Below are 17,022 nucleotides of genomic sequence, written 5' to 3'. Positions count from 1 at the left end.
CAGTGGAAACAAATCCGACTAGCCTCTATGAGGATGTGGGTTCGATCCCTGGTTAAGGATCCAGCGTTGCCACGAGCTGTGGTGTAGGTCACAGAGGTGGCTCAGATCTGGCGTAGCTGTGGCTGTGGCTGTAGTGTAGACCGGCAGCTACAGCTCCAATTCGATCCCTAGCCTGGGAGCCTCCATATGCTGCGGGTGCAGCCCTAAAAAGAAGAAAAAGAGCCCATTCTGCTCACCCCGGCTGTGTTGGGCCGGCTGTGTTGGGTGGGTGGGGTGCCGGGGGGTGTGTGGGAAGGGTCTTAAGAAATCAGAAGGGCAGCTACAAGTTGTGTAGAGCCAGAAAGGCCGTGTAAGTCACTTAGGGACAAATAAGAACTGATCCTCAACCTCCTTTGAAAATATCAGAGCATGTGCAACTAAGCGTTCCCGTGAAGCATCTCCGCTTCATCCAATTCCAGGGCTTGAAACCTTATAGGCAGCCAGCAAGGTTTGATGGAAAAGCCGCCTTCAGTGGTGTATATACAGAATAAGTGATGGCCCCATAAAACATGGATTTCTTTAATCTACTGAGGGAGCAGCACTGACAAGACACGGGGAGGGCACAGCTGTGTTTACTCCAGGGTCACCTAGTGTTACTTATAATAAATGCTTTCGCTTTTGCTCTCTGGTGACCACCTCCTCCTTCAGGGCATGAAGTATGTTACTGCAGAACCAGACGCTGTTAATGGGCCCACACGGCAATGAACACACCAGCCAGTCCACGATTTTATAGCATCCATCACAGGACACCAGGATCCTTATTAAAGAGGAGAGCTTTTACAGCATTTTCCAGAGTGCCGTATTTTCTAGACCCAACCTTCAGGGAGAGGACTACAGGGAGTGATATTGCATTAGAGGCTGTCAGATGGGGTCTGGGCCACGGCCGTGAGGGAAGAAAATCATCGAATGGTATTTATGATGTGCTGTCCTGTGTTGATGCAGAGCTCGTTGCCATACGAGGAAAGACCGTCTTGATGCTTTTCCCCCAGGAGCTTCCATGTGGAAAGTGAACACTGCAGCATATGTAAAAATTATGACCCAATTCACCATGTACGGTGTGGAGCAAAAAATGTAATTAACTTTGATTTATAGCGTGTGGTACAAACCTTGATCTACTCAACCCATCTGGGCCGCCAGAAGTTCTTTTTTTGTTTCAATCTTTGTTTAACAGCGTATCAATGGGGTCTCAGGCCCCTTTTCCTATTTAGGAAGCAGCGTTTACTGAATATTACCTTATCTTTCTTTGATGGCTGAGGATCTTGCAGTGTCGGATTGATGTGTGTAAACATTCGTGGGCTCCATGAGCTTCGTGGTGGACGGGGGATTAAAGGGTCCAGCTTTGAGGTCAAAACCCGGCTCTGCCACATAATGAGCTGGGGGGCCGGGGACAAGTTGCTTCGTCCTCCTGAAATTCTGAGCCTTGGTGTTCTCATCTGTAAAATGGAGCTAGTAGCAGTTACTTGGCTGGGATTAGAGATGATAAGTGTGACGTCCTTAAGTATAGAATCTGCTACATCAGAAGACCCCAATAAATAAGAGCCTTCTTCCTTTCCGTTGTATCAAGAAAAGAGGGAATGTAGCTAGATCTCAGAGAGCCCATCATACCCTAGAAATACTGACTACTCGTAGTAAATACTCTTATGCCTGCCCAGGTCCCCTCCTTGGGGGCAACCCACCTGTACCCCGGCAGGTGGGCTTATCAGCTGCTGACAACTCACAGTTATACTCTTAGCTGGGCCTGGCCCTCAGCCATCAGGAACCGCCTGGCCCAAGTTTATCCTCCTCCTTTGAAAGCTGGATGATGTGGAGACAATTTGAGACTTTTTTTTTTTTTTTTTTTTTGGTCTTTTTAGGGCCGCATGGGCAGCATATGGTAGTTCCCAGGCTAAGGGTCAAATCAGAGCCTACGTTGTAGCTGGCAGTGATACAGGATCTTAACCCACTGAACGAGGCCGGGGATTGAACCCACATCCTCATGGACACTAGTCAGATTCTTAACCTGCTGAGCTGCAACAGGAACTCCTCAATTTGAGACAATTTTGAAGGGCTGCCCCCAGCTGCAGCGTTGCCTGTAGGATCAGCTGAGGCCTCAGATGCAGCTGCATTTCAGGGCAGCATCTCCCTCTGCTGGGTCCTTGTCCCTTATGGGTGAACCTCCTGGGAGTTCTCCCCAGTAAACCCGTGGCCCCCAATTTTCCATGTGAGAATCTGTCTCAATCTAAGATCTTGCTTAAAAGTAAATTGTTGATATATCAAAAAATCAAACAACCTAATCAAAAAATGTACAGAAGATCTAAATAGACATTTCTCCAAAGAAGACAGACAAATGGCCAAAAAACACATGAAAAGATGCTCAACATCACTAATTATTAGAGAAATGCAAATCAAAACTACAATGAGGTATCACCTCACACAGTCAGAATGGCCAACATTAAAAAAAAATCTACAAACAATAAATGCTAGAAAGGGTGTGGTGGAGGGAACCCTCCTACACTGTTGGTGGGAGTGTAAATTGGTGCAACCACTAAGGAGAATGGTATGGAAGTTCCTTCAAAAACTAAATATAAAACTACCATATGATCCAACAATCCCACTCCTAGGCTTTTATATGGAGAAAACCATAATTCAAAAAGATAGATGCACCCCAATGTTCATTGCAGCACCATTTGCAATAGTTAAGACATGCAAACAACTTAAATGTCCATCTGCAGAGTATTGGATGAAGAAGGTGTGGTACGTATATACAATGGAATATTATTCAGCCATAAAAAAGAATGAAACAATGTCATTGGCAGTAACATGGAATGACCTAGAAATTACCATGTCCAAGTTAGTCAGAAAAAGACAAATGGCCTATGAGATCACTAATATGTGGAATCTAATGAAAAATGATGCAAAAGAACTTATTCACAAAGCAGAAACAGACTCAAAAGATTTTGAAGCCAAGCTTATGACTACCAAAGAGGAAATGTTGGGGGGAGGGATAAATTAGGGGTTGGGATTATCACACACACACTACTATATATGAAGTAGTTAAGCCATAAGACCTTACTATATAGCACAGGGAAATCTACTCAATACTCCGAAATAACCTATATGGGAAAAGAATCTGAAAAATAATGGATATATGCATATGTATAACTGTTTTGCTTTGCTGTACACATGAAACGCAACATTGTTAAGTCAACTCTACTCCAATGAAAAAAATTTTTAAGTAAATTGTTGATTTAAACTTTTCTTGAGATTTGCATATTTCTCTTAAAAGTGATAAGCAGAAAAAATGTCAGTGGATTGTATTTTCTGATTATTTAGGTCCCAGCTAACTGTATTTGTTTCCTGTTGTGGCAGTAACAAATCATATAATCAAAAATACAGTGGCTTAAGAAAATACATATTTATTATCTTCAATTCTGTAGTTCATAAATCTGATGTGGGTCTCATTGGGCTAAAATCAAGGTCTCAGCAGGACTATGTTCCCTTTGAGAGGCCCTAGGGGAGAATCTGTTTCCTAGCCCTTTCCACCTCCTAGAAGCTGCCCATGCTCCCTGACCTTCTTTCTCCATCTTCAGAATCAGCAATAGTGAATCCAGTTAAATGGTCCATCACTCTGACCTCCTCTTCTGCCTGTCTTGTACTCTTAAGAAACTTGGGATAACATTAGGCCTACCTGGTTAATCCAGGATCATCTCCCTGTTTTAGGGCCAGTTGATTAGCAAGCTTAATTCCATCTGCAACTTTAATTCTCCTTTGACATGTAATATAACATATTCACAGTTTCCTGGATCAGGATATGGACATCTTTAGGGGGCCATTATTCTGCCTACCGCCTGAATCCAAGTTTTACTGTTGAACTTGATAAGACAAATGGGAACCAGAGCAAAGTAAGTGAAGATGGACTGACTTAGACAATTACAACATGTATGCATTTTGTCATCTGGGCTGTTTCAGATTTGCAAACATCTGGGAAGCACAGCCTTTCGGGGACTGGCGGGGGGGGGGTTGTTGGGGAGGCACTGGGCAGCAGTGTAGGCAAAACTAAAAGTCACAAGAGCTTGAAGAACCCTAACTTATGCAATGCAAAAAATAGCAGGACTGTGCTTTGTGGACCTTCAAAAGAAGGGGTGTAAGGGGGGGTCTGATGTAAAGACTAAACCTACTTGGAAAGTCTCCAGGTTTCATTAGCCACTCTAATCCCCAAGTGTTGGGAGGACACTCCCACTCTGACTCATCAAGGCTATGGAAGGATGGCTCCCTGTGTCTAACATTAAATTGATTGTAGGAGTTCCCGTCGTAGCGCAATGGTTAACGAATCTGACTAGGAACCATGAGGTTGCGGGTTCGATTCCTGGCCTTGCTCAGTGGGTTAGGGATCTGGTGTTACCGTGAGCTTTGGTGTAGGTTGCAGACGTGGCTCGGATCCCTCGTTGCTGTGGCTCTGGGGTAGGCCAGTGGCTACAGCTCCGATTCGACCCCTAGCCTGGGAATCTCCATATGCCGCGGGAAGCGGCCCTAGAAAAGGCAAAAAGACAAAACAAAACAAAACAAAAAATTGATTGTAAAATGGGGGGGCCACATAAAAATCACATAGAGAAATTTTGTCTAAAGCTAACCAGCACTGTCTGGCATTGGATGCGAGTCCAGATTTCTAGCAACTGGGGGGCATTTCAGTTCAGGGTAGCTCCATGAATGGGAGAACTGCTGACTTCCAAGAAGAAAAGCTGTACCCAATACTCTCATTTGTCTCTTTAGAGCCTGAGACTCTCTAGCTACTAACAGCCATCCCTGGCTTAGGGCTCAGCATTGCAGAACAGAGAGCAGGTCCTAGGTGCATGTGTGCGGGTCTCCCTTTCCTCAGTGAATCCTTTTGCTCATGTTTATAGTCCACTGAATAAAACTTTAAAAGTCCAGGCAAGATACATTTGGGAAGGACTCGGTGACCCGATCAATTTCCCCTGCCTTAGCAGAGCTGAGTGTCTGGGACTTCTAGGCAATTTACTTGTGAATATATATGAGGAAATTTAAGGTAATTAAATTAAGCTCTGGTTAATAAACAAACCAGAGCTTATGCATCCCACACAAGTCTCCCCTTTAAAGCAGGCTCCTTGGAAGATGAGTCAGTATTTCCAAAGATACTGTTAAGAACAATCTGGATGATTTCTTCTCATACTTTGGAGTATCTTGACGGGGGCAGATATTTATCCTTTAAACGTAGATTTGATTTTTACAAACAGCCAAAATTCGTTTGTATCAAAGTCTGGGAAATAAGGTGAATAATCAAATTAAGTAATTCCATTTGAGAGTAAAAGATGGGTCTGATATAATTGAATGAGACTGGTTTTCTCCAGAGGGTTGTGGAGGATTCTGAGGGCCAAAGAGTGAGACCAATGGCTGAATTGATGGGGATTAGGTGGCACCTTTTAAAGTGATTTTAAAAATGATGCACAGTTGAGGGTAGTACCATCTGGAATTTTTTTTTAAAGTTTGTCACTTCAGACAGATGTATCTTAGTAATTAAAAGCACAGGTTCTGATGTCAGTCCTGGAACCTAAGTTCAGCTTTATATAGATATATTTTGTTTTTTGCTTTTTAGGGCCTCACCCCTGGCATATGGAAGTTCCCAGGCTACGAGTCCAATCGGAGCTGCAGCTGCAGGCTTACACCACAGACACAGCAACGCCAGGTCTGAGCCTTGTCTGCAGCTACACCACAGCTCACAACAATGCCAGATCCTTAAGCCACTGAGCGAGGCCAGGGATCAAACCCATATCTTCATGGTTACTAGTTATGTTCATTACCCACTGAGCCACAACGGGAACTCCCAGCTCCAGCATTTTTTAGCTGTGTGACCCCAAGCAAGTCATTTACCTTTTATGAGCTTCATTTTCTTTCTTTCTTTCTTTTTTTTTTTTTTTTTTTTGCTTTTTATGGCCATACCCGAGGATATGGAAGTTCCCAGGTTATGGGTCCAATCGGAGCTACAGCTGTCGGCCTACACCAGAGCCACAGCAACGCAGGATCCGAGCAGTGTCTGTGACCTATACCACAGCTCACGGCAAAGCTGGATCCTTACTTAACCCATTGAGCGAGGCCAGGGATCAAACCCTCAACCTCACGGTTTCTAGTCTGATTCATTTCTGCTGCACCACGATGGGAACTCTGAGCTTCATTTTTTTTCATCTGACTAGGAGGTTTATCTTAAAAATTACCTCAGAGGACAGCTACAAAGAGTAAATAAGGTCATATCCATAAAACCCAAAGTCATGTATATAAAACATCTAGTCAACTGCATGACACATAGTAGGTGCTCAGTAATAGTGGCTCTTGATTTTCTTCATCAACACCTTATGTGCACCCAAATACACATGCCTAATCCCCCCCGAGATGGGAGCATATTCGTAATATTGAATGTACTTGTGATGATATGATAGTACTAGTAACTATCATTTCTTTTTATTTTTTTTCTTTGTCTTTTTAGGGCTGCACCTGGGGCAAATGGAGGTTCCCAGGCCAGGGGTAGAATTGGAGCTGTAGCTGCCTGCCTATACTACAGCCACAGCAATGTGGGATCCGAGCCATGTCTGTGACCCACACCACAGCTCACGGCAACACCGGATCCTTAACCCACTGAGGAAGGCCAGGGATCGAACCTGCATCCTCATGGATGCGAGTCAGATTTATTTCTGCTGAGCCACAACAGGAACTGTGTAATCATCATTTATTAAACATCCCTGGTTGATAAAACCCTTTCAAGCCTCACTATAACCCCCTTGGAAGTAGGTACTATATTGGACCCATTTTAACAGATGAGGAAATTGAGGCCTAATGCATTAAGTAACTAGCCCCAAAGCTGTGGAGCCAGGGTTCAAACCCAGGCGCTCAGACTCCCAAAGTGGTACTTTTAACCTTTTCTCGCATGGCTGCTTATGAAGACCTGTTGGTCCTCTTTGTGGTGACATGAGGACATTGTGAGTAGGGGTCTGAGCATGGATTCTGGAACCACATGGGCTGGATTTGAGTCCCAGTGCCTGCACCTGTCTGTCCTGTGGCCCCTCCCAGGTGTCTCAACTATAACGTGGGATGAGTGAGGAGATGCTGCTGGAGTGGCGTGTAGCGCTGAGTCAGTGCTCGGAATGAAATGTGAATGAAAATCCCAGTTAAGGGGACATTCTGCACAGGGTGGCTTTGGGTGCCACACCCCCACCCCTGAGATACACACGCCGGCCGAGGGGAGAACAGTATCGCTGCTCTGAAAGCCTCTGGCGATAACTTAAGTACAAAAAACAGGCCCACTGATAGTGGGGAATTCTCCGGAAAGTGGGCAAAGTGTTTCTATCAGATTGTGGCCGAATTCCAGTAGGGGAGGAGGAGGTGACAGACAAAACCACTTAGTGCTCCTACTCGGCCCACAAGTTGACACTCTGATCAAGCACTTTTCCTAACACGTGTTCTTGGAGGGCAGCTTGTTATCTGGGGCCAGGGGCTGCCTGCCCACCCAACTCCTGCCTGGGACACCCCCCACATATACTCCCCCAGAGCCCCTTTCCATGTGTGACTTAAGAAAAACCCTGAGTTGGAGTTCCCACTGTGGCTCAGCGGTTAACGAACTTGACTAACATCCATGAGGTTGCGGGTTCGATCCCTGGCCTCGCTCAGTGGGTTAAGGATCTGGTGTTGCTGTGAGCTGTGGTGTAGGTTGCAGACATAGCTTGGATGCCACGTTGCTGTGGCTGTGGTGTAGGCCCACAGCTACAGCTCCAGTTCGACTCCTAGTCTGGGAACCTCCATATGCTGTGGGTATGTCCCTAAGCGACAAACAGGAAAAACAAAAGCAAACAAACAAACAAAAAAACCCCAAACAAACCTGAGTGGCCAGAGGAAACATGGCATTGCCTGCAGCTTAGTGTCTGGCTAGTCTAGCACATTCATTCGTTTGTTTATTCATTCATTTTCTGCAGAACAGAAGCCAGCAGCCAGTCTTGCAGTGAAGAGGCCTATTACAAGCTGAATTGTGTCTCTTCACCACCCCACCCCACCCCGCCCCATTCATATACTGAAATCCTTACCCCTAATACCTCAGAATGAGACTGTTTTTCGAAGTAAGGCCTTTAAAGGTGTAATTAAGGTAAGATGAAGTTACATAAGTAGCCCGTAATCCACTATGATTGGGGTCCTTATAAGAAAAGGATATTAGGACGCAGATAACCGAGGAGGGACCACGTGAGAACCCGTGAGAAGGTGTCTTCCCCAAGCCGAGCAACAGCTTCAGAAGAAACCAGCCCCGCAGACACCTGGCTCTTGGACTGCGAGCCTCGGGAACTGTGAGAAAATTAATTTCTTTGTTGAGGTACCCAGTCTGTGATATTTTGTTGTGGCAGCCCTAGGAAATTAACATGAGGCCTACACTTCATTTAGGGGTCTGAACACAAGGGTTAGGGGAGGGTGTGCGGGCCTCAGGGAGATCCCAGTGCTGGGGTGCTTCCTGGGGATCAGGGCACCAAGGCCAAGTGTGCCGGGTGCTTGGCACCAAGAGCCTCCTGGATTTTCCATCCACACCTCTATGACCAATGCCTCTGACTGTCCCCTTTGCCCCACCTAAGCAGCCTTCCTGACTTCTAAGCCCAGTCACTCTGGCTCACCCAGGAAGCTCCACACCAGCTGCCCTGAAAGCTGAAAGTGGCTTCCAGACCTCTTGGCAGTGACTCAGACCTAGGGGACACATTATGGAAGTGATTCATTGTTTAAAAGCGGCTGTATTGGAGTTCCCGTTGTGGCTCAGCAGAAACGAATCTGACTAGCATCCCTGAGGACGAGGGTTTGATCCCTGGCCTTGCTCAGTGGGTTGAGGTTCCAGCATTGCTGCGGCTGCTGTGGCGTAGGTCACCAGCTGTAGCTCCAATTTGACCCCTAGCCTGGGAACCTCCATATGCCACAGGTGTGCCCCTAAAAAAAATAAAAATAAAAAATAAAAAAAATAAAAAGAGCCTGTATTTATGGGATCCTATCTGCTAAATACTTTTATCTGTTCTTTTGTTGTTGCTTGAATAAAAACCTGTTATAGGACCAAGTTGTGCCTTCTCCCTGCCTTTTGAAAGGACAGAGTCACTTAAATGTCAATGCATATTGGGTAACAGGTGCTTTACTTTCCAAAAGAGGACCTCGATGCTCAGGAATTGACAATACTCAACGGTGCTGCCTGAATTTTTTCCTGAAATTCTTCTCCACCTGCCAGTTTCTCATTCCTCAGAAAGTCAGGTGCTGTCCTCTCTATAGGACTTACTCAACAAGTCACTGATGGGGCCAACGCTTACCTCGTGGACTTGTATTCCTACTTGGTCAGCTTTCATTTGCAACCCAGAAAGTCTTTATTAAATATGGAAATTAAAATGGCTTTCCTGCTGGGTTATTTCCCTTTCCTCATCTGAAAATAAGGAGCTTTCAAGTGATCTCTAAGATACCTTCTAGCTGCCACGACTGTGATTCTGTTCTGTAAGATAGTAAATGTGTGTCTTTCCATGCCCCCAGACGGCAAGCCATCATTCTAACCCAAATATTATTTATTTCACTCATTAGCTTCATAAATGCTGTGGCGTGAGGGACTGAATTAATTAATGAATGCCTACTGGGTTCCCAGCCCCAGGGAACACGCAGATAAATAAGACAGTTTCTGCCTGTCAGGAGCTCACGCTCTGAAGGGGAGACAGATGTGTAAACAGATGTGCTGTTCAGTTCAGCTTGCTTTGTTTGCAGTTAGTTTTACTTATTATGATAATAAAAACTTTAATTTATTTAGTGTCTGCTCTGTGTCAAGCACTCTGCTGGGTGTTGTCCAAAGTAGGTATTACTGATGCTATCTTAAGGATTAGAAAACGAAGGCCAAGAATCTAGGTCTGGTTAACCCCTCGTCTGTATCTGTAAAAGCAGCTATATGAGCTTTATCGTTTCTGGAAAGAAAAGCCCAGTGACACCATGATTCGATCTCAGAGAAAGGCAGCAAGTGTGGTTGATTTTATTTTCAATTCATTCACTTAACCAATGTTTATTGGGCATCCTCTCAGTGTCCATAAAATTTAAAGGCTACATATTCTTCTGATAAAGGAGAAAAGGAAATGTCAATGAATGATTACTCTGGAATGGGACCAATACTCTGATATAAAAACAACAGGGTGCTTGGGATCCCAGAACAGAGAGCGACTAACTCTGGGCTGGAGCAGCCAGAAAGGTGACCTTTGAGCTGCATTTTTCAGGATGGGTAGGGATGCATCAGGTAGAAGAAAGGAGAAGGAGGTTGCGAGCAGAGGGAAGAGAAAGTACAAAAGCTTAGTGATGTGACCAGAACACTGCATTTGGAAAAGGATGAACAATTCTGTGTGGCTGAGGGTTGAGGGGGTGAATGAGGCTGGAAGGTGGGGATGGCCAGATGGAGAGGTCAGGTGGGGCCGTGTTGAAGAGTCCCGTTGAGAATTTCTCTTGGGACTGATGGAGTCTTCCTGGGGGGGTGAGGAGGGGCAGTGACATCACCTGATTTGCTTCGGTGTGAAGCAGTGATGATCAGTCCTGGTTGTACATCAGAATAACATGGGGAGGGAGTTTCCATTTTGGCTCAGCAGTAATGAACCCGACTAGTATCCATGAGGATGCAGGTCGTTCCCAGCCTCACTCAGTGGGTTAAGGATCTGGCATTGATGCGGTGTAAGTCGCAGACGAGGCTCAGATCCCGAGTTGCTGTGTTTGTGGCTGTGGCGGAGGCTGGCAACTGCAGCTCCGATTGGATCCCTAGCCTGGGAACCTCCATGTGTCGCAAGTTTGGCCCTAAAAAGCCAAAAAAAAAAAAAAAAAAAAAAGAATAACATGGGGATCTTTAAAAAAATCCTGTTGCCAAATGCTGCACACCAGATCCAATAAATAAGAATTTCCAGGAGTAGGATGCAGGCATTTGGTGTTTTTCTAAAAAAACTCTCCGGGTGATTCCTAAGTACAGACGAGATGGAGAACCACCGTTGCGGAGAGCGCTCCAGAGGAGAAAGAAGCTGGTGACGAGGGGGCCAGTTAGGGGGCCTGGAGAACTCCAGGGCAATGGTTCTCCAAGTTCCGTGGATCAGAGTCACCTGGAAGGCTTGTTAACTTGCTGGCCCCCGGCCCCCGGCTTCCAATTCAGGAGGTCTGGGGCAGGGCCTGAGAATGAGCATTTCTAACCATTTCCCAGGTCATGCTGATGCCGCTGGTGCAGGGACCTCACTTGGAGGAGCACAGGTCTGTGGTCAGGCAGTGGGATGGAGAGGAGAAATGGACTGGGGGTGTCTTGGAGGCAGAGAGAGAGGGATCTAGCAACTGGAGGAATGGCTATGTGATGCTATTAACCAAAATGGGGACAGAGAAGGCCTCTGGGCGTTGTTTGTGATATGGGTGGAGAAGACATTTGGACATGCAGGACTAGATGTATCTGTTGGAAAGATCTAGGTGAGGGCACCTAGTCGGCAGCTGGAAATGCTTTCCTAGCTCTCGGGAAGAAGGGAGGCAAATTCAGGGACAAATCAGGCCCCCAGATTTAGGCTGATTCAAGATACATATGAGCTGATGACTATACAATGGCTCTATTGGAGCCTTTGGGGGGGGGGGCACTCGTGCATCTTCCTTTACTTCAGGTCCATTGAGATATGATTTACATTCAGTAAAATTCACCGTGTTTCGGTGTCGGGTTCCATGCCTTTTGACAAATGTCTTCAATCTCGAACACCCCCACAATCAAGACATAGAACATTTCATCTTCCTCCTTGAATCCATTTTTTGGGGATATGTTTAATCAATAAAAGATTGTGGTGATGTCTTTTTAGCCACTGTGCAAAAAAAATAAATAAATAAAAATTAAAAATTAAAAAAAAGGCCACATTATACATAAACTAGTAAACCTGGCTGTCAAGTATACCCAGGGCGAATGTTTACACTACCTCCCTCAGTCTTTTCCATTTATCTTCACAAATAAATTCGAAGAGAAAAATAACCTTTATTTCTTTCTCTCTCTCTCTCTTTTTTTTTTTTTTTTTTTTTTTTTTTTGCTTTTTATGGGCATATGGAGGTTCTCAGGCTAGGGGTCCAATTGGAGCTGTAGCCGCCGGCCTACACCACAGCCACAGCCACGCCAGGGCTGAGCCGAGTCTGCGACCTGCACCACAGCTCACGGCAACGCCAGATCCTTAACCCACTGAGCAAGGCCAGGGATCGAACCCAAAACCTCATGGTTCCTAGTCAGATTCGTTTCCTCTGCGCCACAAGGGGAACTCCAAAATATCCTTTATTTCTTTACTTTACTGGCAATTATTATGTTGTTTCCTTATTTGTGAGAAGAGTCCAAAGCCTTTGGTGGAGCCTCCGTTTCCCCGGGGTTTGGATTTAGTAACTGCCAAGGACCCTTCCAAGTCCAGCTTTCTGTGAGTCTGCCTTTGACTAGGTGTCAGTTTTGCCTGAAGGATCTCCAGGAGCTGGTAACACTTGGAAAAGTTTTTTTTTTTTTGCCCATTTGAATTTAACTTTTTTAGGGCACATTTCCATCAAAAAATAGGAAGGCCGTGTTGTCAGAGCTCGGTCTTAAAGGTATTTCCAAACTTGTTTCTCATCCTGCATTTGACAAGTGCTGTCATGAAGCTCCATCACTCCTGGACTAACAGCTACCAATAAACAGAAAAGTATTTCCAACCAGCTAACATGCTGTTTACTTTCCAGAAAAATTGCACTTTCCAATCTGACAGTTGATCAAGGGGTATCCCGCTGCTGTCAGCAGGGAGAAATGTTTAAACACAGAGATGGGAGTTTAAACATTTTCTCATTATCACAGAATAAGGGGGGAAAAAAACCACAAATAAATAAATAAGTAAAAATGGCATCCAGACTCTCTAACCCCCCGCTGGGAGCGTAATGAAGCTGTGTCATGTGACCAGAAGGAGTGGGCTTTTATCTCTGGCCCCAGTACCGTTACTCAAGTGACACCTGTCACATGACCCAACTTCGGTCTTTTATCTGCCTTCCCCAGCCACCCTTGTGGGGAATTGTCTTTTCCAGAAACGTGTGGCCCACGGTGGCCATTGCAGAGGGTTCTGTTTGTGCCATTAGCCTGGCCTTTTGTGTTTCTTGCCTCAAATTCCCTAGATCTCTCCTCAAACCTTGTTTAAACATAATAAATTACAAAACACCTGCAAAACTAGAAAAAAGACAAAATCTGAGGACAAGAAAAATCAGTGCCATGACTGTATTTCACACACGTTTGCGGGAATTGGAATTTGGAGGGAAATGTGCCTGTATTTTAAAATACTAATCTTCATTTCTGAATGTTTATTAGAGCAGGAGGTTAATAAAACCAAGTACACTTCATTATAAGAGTGCCTGCAACTTTAACTAGCCAGGCTCACTACAGAGACCCAGTCACAACCAACCAGAACCAGGTGTTGCGGCTTTTCCTCCCCCGATTCCATTCTAAACTCAATCTAACTTATTGTTTCTTGGTTTCTTACTGTCCTCCTGGCGTCCTGCCTCACCTTGCTAGCCGGAACCCTATGATTTTAGCTTTTCATTTCCCTGGTCCCTTTACCTTCTGTTTTCCTATGACTACTGCCGCCACCATCATCACAGCCACCGCTACAACCATCACTGCCATGAGCATCACCTCTGCCACAAGTTAGCTGATTTTTTCGTAGTGCTTACTATCTGCCAGGCACCGTTTGAAATGCTTTGCATGGAGTTCCCGCTGTGGCGCAGTGGGTTAAGAACCTGACTGCAGCAGCTTGGGTCAGCAAAGTGACCCAGTCATACATACATATATACATTCTTTTTCTCACATTATCCTCCATCATGCTCCATCATAAGTGACTAGACATAGTTCCCAGGGCTATACAGCAGGATCCCATTGCTTATCCGTTCCAAAGGCAATAGTTTGCATCTATTAACCCCAGAGTCCAGTCCACCCCGCTCCACTCCCTCCCTTTTGGCAACCACAAGTCTGTTCTCCAAGTGCATGAGTTTCTTTTCTGTGGAAAGGTTTATTTGTGCTGCATGTTAGATTCCAGATATAAGTGATATCATATGGTATTTGTCTTTCTCTTTCTGACTTATTTCACTTAGTATGAGAGTCTCTAGTTCCATCCATGTTGCTGCAAATAGCATTATTTTGTTCTTTTTTAGGGCTGAGTCGTATTCCATTGTGCCATGTACTTTTCTTTTTTCCTATCACAGAGGATATGTGTCTCTTATCCTCTTCCAGGCAAACATAAGCTCTTAACATCATTTCCTTCGATCTCTGATTCTTCACTGATTCATTCATTTAAATATTCCACAAATATTTATTAAACACCAGTTACATGTCATGCACAACTCTAGATCTTTGTGATACATCAGTGAACAGAACACATTACAATTCTTGCTTCCATGGAGCTTATTTTCTAGTAGGGGAGGAGAAAATACAGTTGATGCTTGAACAACATGAGTTTGAACATGGATCCATTTACACGTGGATTTTTATCACTAGTAAATACCTACAGGGCCACAAGATCTGCGGTTGGTTGAACACACTGATATGAAGGAACCATCAATACAGAGGCCCTCTTATAAGTTAGACTCAAATTTTTGTGCAGAGGGTTGGTGGCCCTAACCTCTGAGTAGCTCAAGGGTCAATTGTAAACAATATATAGAAAACATCAACATGTCAAATATAAAAAGAAAAATCCAAATCAGGTCACAGGAGAAAAGGAGTGATGGGTTACAATTAAACAAATGGTAAAGGAATTCGTTCACACAAAAGATATTTATCAAGGACATATTCTGAATATTCATATTCAAGGTGCTTGAAATATATCAGTGAATAAAACAAGGTTTCCTGTCCTCATGGAGCTTACATTTCAGCAGAGCGGACAGAAACAATAAACATAGTAAGTAAACCATAAATTATAGAGCATGCGAGTTCCCCTTGCGGCTCAGTGGAAACAAGCCAACTAGTGTCCATGAGGATGTGGGTTGGATCTCTGGTCTTGCTCAGTGGGTCAAAGATCCAGGGTTGCTGTGAACTGTGGTGTAGGTCACAGATGTGGCTCAGATCTGGTATTGCTGTGGCTGTGCTGTAGGCCAGCAGCTGTAGCTCTGATTCGACCTGAGAATTTCCATATGTCACACATGCATCCTTAAAAAAAAAAAAAAAAACGAAAAAAAACCAGAGCTTGAAATCCAGAGATAACATGCTTTAGAAAAATCAGATCAGGTAAGAGAGATATGTGTGCCGGAAGCTTAGGTGTTGAATAGGGTGGCCGGAGGCTTCACTCACAGGCAGCATTGGAGCAAAGGCTTAAAGTTGCAAAGGGAGTTGACTGAGTGGATACTGAGGAGAAAGTGTTCCAGGAAGAGGAAAACGTCCAGCAGAAGCCCAAGGAGGGGACATGCCTGGTGTGTTTATCCACTGATTCTCCCAACTTCTTTCATTTTCCTTCAGCCCATAAAATGTATAGATCTCTCCTGTGCTAAAAAAGAAAACAAAACAAAGACCAAGAATCCTCTCAGTGCTTCCACACTCTAGCTAGCACCCCATCTTCTTCAACCTTTTCTGAAAGCCCTTTCCTGCTTTTGCTTTCTTACCGCTCAGTCTCTCTTTAATCCATTGTGCTTTTCTGTAACCACCATCCCACGGAAATTGTACCCCGAAAGGTCACCTATGATCAGCAGCATCAAGATCCATGGCCTGCCTTGGTTAACACTCTCCTGATGTTTTCTCTATAGACCACTCGATCTTGGAACACTCTTCTTTTTTTTTCACATTTTTAGGGCCACACGTGCGACACATGGTAGAAGTTCCCAGGCTAGGGGTTGAATCAGAGTCACTAGTGACTGAAAACAAAGCATTACTAAAATAACTAAAACAGGGAGTCCCCTTTGTGGTGCAGCAGAAACGAATCCAACTAGAATCCATGAGGACGTGGGTTCAATCCCTGGCCTTGCCCAGTGGGTCTGGGATCCGGCATTGCCATGAGTTGGGGTGTAGGTTGAAGACATGGCTCGGATCCCATTGTTGCTGTGGCTGTGGTGTAGGCCGGCAGCTGTAGCTCCGATTTGACCCCCAGCCTGGGAACTTCCATATGCCATGAGTGTGGCCCTCCTAAAAAGCAAAAATAAAATAAAATAACTAAAACATCTAGCTGAAAAAATAAATCATGTTTTTAAAAGTCAGGTGTATGTCCATATAAAAGAATCAGCAAAAACATGGGAGAAAAAAATATGCACAAATACCAAGGATGCCCCTTTAGCAGAATCAATAAAAGAAAGAAGTTGGAATAATGTTTTATATATATATTTATATGTTTATTTATATTAATTATATATATGTATATAAAACTTTTTTTTTTAGGGCCATGCCTGTGACATATGGAAGTTCCCAGGTTAGGGGTCAAACTGGAGCTACAGCTGTCTGCCTATGCCACAGCCACAGCAACACAGGATCTGGGCTGCATCTGCAACCTACCTGCAGCTTGTGGCAACACTGGATCTTTAACCCACTGAGCGAGGCCAGGGTTCAAATCTGCATCCTCACAGACACCATGTTGGGTCCTTAACCCGCTGAGTCACAACGGGAACTCCTATGTATAATTTTCATTAAGCTTTTGAATAGTCAAATCTACTCATTAAAGGAGAAAAAGAAAGAAGCACAAATATGATTTATCTTCCATTATAATTAAAGAGAATAATTTGTCATTTAAAAAAATTTTTTTTAAATCCTGAAAAAAAGAATCACCCCAAATCAAGCCTGCCTGTTCCTGAAGCAATAGGATCTCACTGTAATTTTAAGTATACTCTGCCCACAGCTGTTCAAAAGCTCTTAGAAGACAGTCTTGAAATTGGATGGGACAGTAGGGTCAGGTATTCTAATTTCCAATATGAGAATGCCCCCTGAAGCTTTCTTATGTCTTCCAGGGCACAAAGGAAGTCCACTACTACGGGGGGGTGCATTTCACGGTG

This window comes from Sus scrofa, chromosome 15 (genome assembly GCF_000003025.6).
Source record: "Sus scrofa isolate TJ Tabasco breed Duroc chromosome 15, Sscrofa11.1, whole genome shotgun sequence".
Lineage (NCBI taxonomy): Eukaryota > Metazoa > Chordata > Mammalia > Artiodactyla > Suidae > Sus > Sus scrofa.
The sequence above is the reverse complement of the archived record's forward strand: the minus strand, read 5'-3'. Positions refer to the sequence as shown.